Genomic DNA, 3489 nt, shown 5'->3' with positions numbered 1-3489 from the left:
TTATTATATTCACTGGTCATTTGTTCCTGTACTTTTGAGAAGTATCTGTACATATCATTTGCTCATTTTTTAATTGTATTATTTGTTTTTTCGTTGTATTTTTATATTGTATTACTTGTTCTTTCATTGAAGGAATAAGGAGAATAAATTTATGAAGTTGTTTATATATTTTGGATGTTAATCCTCTGTCAGGCGAATAGCTGACAAATATTTCCCCATTTTGTAGGTCATTTCTTCACTGTTGTTTCCTTTGCAGTGCAGAAGCTTTGTAAGTTGATGAGATCCCATTTGTCAATTGTTCCTTTTATTTCCTGAGTTAATGAGGTCCTATTCAGGAAATTTTTACCAAATGCTAACTCTACCAATAGCTATTTCAGCAACCTTATGATACTTACTTTACCTGCTGTCCTTGGATTCTATTAAGTCAGTACCTACCCTATAGGTGGTTGAAGATGAAATGATATAATACATGTGAAGCATAGCCAGTGCCATATGAGTGTTGGCCGTTAATGGTTTTATCTAATAACTGAACTATTTCATGTTACTTCAGATTTTGCAGACAAATTTGTAACTAATTTTAATTTATTAAGATGAAGTTTCTCTCCAGTGTCACAAGTCCTAAAAAACCGTATCCACATGTGGCAAGGAATCCTAGCAGGTAAGTCACACACTAAACAGCAGACGTCAGGAGCTCCGTCAGTCGTCTTTAGGTTTCCACTGCCCATCAGGGAGCCATAAACCTCCCTTTTGTACCCCTTCATTATCACAGTGCACACTGGCATGGGATCCAGTTTCTGCTGAACTCAAGCCAACAGTGAGAAGCTGTTGGTTGTCTTTTTCATGCAGGCTCCTGGCAAGAGGTACAGGCAGCGATAAGCCACTGTATAGGATATATATTCCACATTTATGTCATATCTTTTCTTTTTTTTTAATAAATGTGTATACTAAATTAAGATTTTATAGAGGTGACATGTAAACATGAACTCCTTCAGATAAAGGAGTCACAGAGCTCATGTGAATATCATCTTAATGAAAGGCAGATCTGTGATATCTTGGGGTTTAGAGAAAACTGATATCATTGAGGACTTGGGTAACATCTGAATAGATACTGGCTGAATGGGTCTTGTTCATCACACTGTTTTCTTTTATTTTACCATGGAGCTATACAAATATTTGTTGAATATTTATGCTATATGCTTTCTCTTTATATGAAATGCCTGTCACATAAATGTTAATTAATGTTTGTTGATTTGTTGAAGCATTTAAATTGGGAGGTTGAGAATATTTTATTTAAAAGCTTCATCGTTTAGATATCATATCTTCTTGGGTTTTGGCATTTAACTAGAATGGCTTTTTTCTAAAATACCATACCAGGAAAATTTTATATTCCATAGTATTTTGAACAGTTTCTATTTTGGTGGAGGTCAGCAGGATTCCAGTAAAGAAACAGTGAGTTTAGTACTTTTACCTTTTTAGCTTAGCTAACAAACATCAAATTAAAGTCACATATTACCTTAAGACAGTTGGTACTGCTATTGATAAAAAAGGACTTTGATAGCATTATTTTTAGGTATTAAAAATAGAGCATTGTGAAAGAACTCCAGAGACTGCACATTTTCTTTGCAAAGACAAATTATTTCCTGCTGAAAATACAGGGATGAATCAAGTAGTGATGTCAGAAGTCTAATAAATCTTGTTGATAAATTACAGAAGCACATAAAATATGTCTAAAAGGTAGCTCATGCTAGCAGAATATATTATATAAATCTACAAGTATTATATATATATATATATATATATATATATATATATATATGTTAAAGAATATATATACTTTAACTTTTTGAGAAACTGAAGTATTTTAACTTTAAACCATCTTAGAGATGGCTCTGTTTCAGACCCTATTCTTTTATTATTTATATCTTTTATTCCTAATCTTTTATTATTTTACTCTATTTCTAGAAGGACTAGACTTCACAATGGGTAAAGGACTGCCTGCCATGATTTATCCAAACATTTCAAAAGGCCACATCCAGAATAATATGAGTTTTACCAAAGAAAAATACAAGGTTCTTCAGGGTCAAGAACATGCAGCAGAGGGACTAGGAAAGCTCAGCTGGCCACCACAGCTGGATTAAACACAATGCTCCTTCCTCCAGAGCTGCATTTGTTGAGATGTCACTTATGGGCTCAGTAGGAAAAGACAAGACACCCCAAGCCATAAAATCAATCCATAATCTCAGCTCTTGGGTATGAGCTGAGAGGCATCAGTAAATATTGGCCCCACACTTTTTCAAAATGCCAAAAATCACCTGTTAGTTATCATTCTTTTCATTTAGCTTTTCTGGTCTTTAATACCTTCTGTAAAAGATCCTAAAGGTAGTAAATTCTTAGTGATAAACCTTTTTGATAACTAGATTACTGATAGGATACAATAAGCCCCTGAAGAAAAGGAAGAGGACTGGTGAGTTGGTTGATGGGATGGGGTGAAGCATTTGCTTCTGCTCAGAGGAGACACAAATGGTGGGCGCAGTGGTGCCAGGTGGCTGCAGAACAGTGCCAAGTTTGAGGTGGTTAGGAAGGGCACTTGGGGCATGAGAAGAGAGGGAGAGGGGCCTTGGGAGTGAGGTGGGAAATCTATTCTGGAAAGATAAATGAAAGTAATAAAAAGTCTCTTTTTCTCTGCCTGTACATACACCCGAACAGACACATACACATATGTGTGTTTCTTTCCCACCCCTTAGCTAGTGAGTCTAACCTAGCATCAGTATGGTCTTCAATAGACTTTTTTAAAACTCTAAAACATGGTTTCAGAGTTTTTTGAAATATAGAAAATATTTCAAAGTTTTCTATAAAGATTCATAGAAAATGCATGTTAACTCAGAAAAAATAATCCCACGTTCTTGAAATATTTCGATATATCTGTTATGTTTATATGTGCATAATTGGGTTTATGCCTATAAGATTTTTAAGAATCTGAATATATATTTTAACTCTTTTAAATCATTAAGTGTTCCCTTCCTAAAAAAGGGAATTGTGGTTATCTTCAATTGTTTTTATTTTAAAAACTTTCATTGCAAAAATATGAAGTGCTTCACGAATTTGCATGTCATCCTTGTGCAGGGCCATGCTAGTCTTCTCTGTATTGTTCCAATTTTAGTATATGTGCTGCCAAAGCTACCACTTCAATATATATATATTTTTAAACCTTTTGATGAAACCTAAGAGCTGCTTCCCAGTGGCATCTCCCTTCCCCAAAGTCTTCCTCTTTTGTCATGGTTAAGTCTTTTACTTTTGGTTTACTTTTAGCTACTATTCATGACTTCCCAATTCCCTCCACCTCACCTCCCCCATCAAAAGGGAGGCAGGGTAAATTTTCCCTATTAACAGCTTCCTTGGCTTTAGGATTATTTTTAGTTTTTCTTCTTAGTTGAGCCCCCATCCCTTCCCCTTCCTCTGAAACAAGGTGGCTGTGATCTTTACTGTAGT

At 35.0% G+C, this 3489-nt stretch overlaps 1 non-coding gene across 1 annotated transcript; it reads right to left on the bottom strand.

Moving 5' to 3' along the window:
- Positions 1-3078: 3078 nt before the first annotated feature.
- LOC143402717 (U6 spliceosomal RNA) lies at positions 3079-3184 on the bottom strand. Its single transcript, XR_013091778.2, has one exon. It is a non-coding gene; the product is annotated as a U6 spliceosomal RNA (small nuclear RNA).
- Positions 3185-3489: the final 305 nt, after the last annotated feature.

This window comes from Callospermophilus lateralis, chromosome 6, assembly GCF_048772815.1.
Source record: "Callospermophilus lateralis isolate mCalLat2 chromosome 6, mCalLat2.hap1, whole genome shotgun sequence".
Taxonomy (NCBI): Eukaryota; Metazoa; Chordata; class Mammalia; order Rodentia; family Sciuridae; genus Callospermophilus; species Callospermophilus lateralis.
The sequence above is the reverse complement of the archived record's forward strand: the minus strand, read 5'-3'. Positions and strand labels throughout refer to the sequence as shown.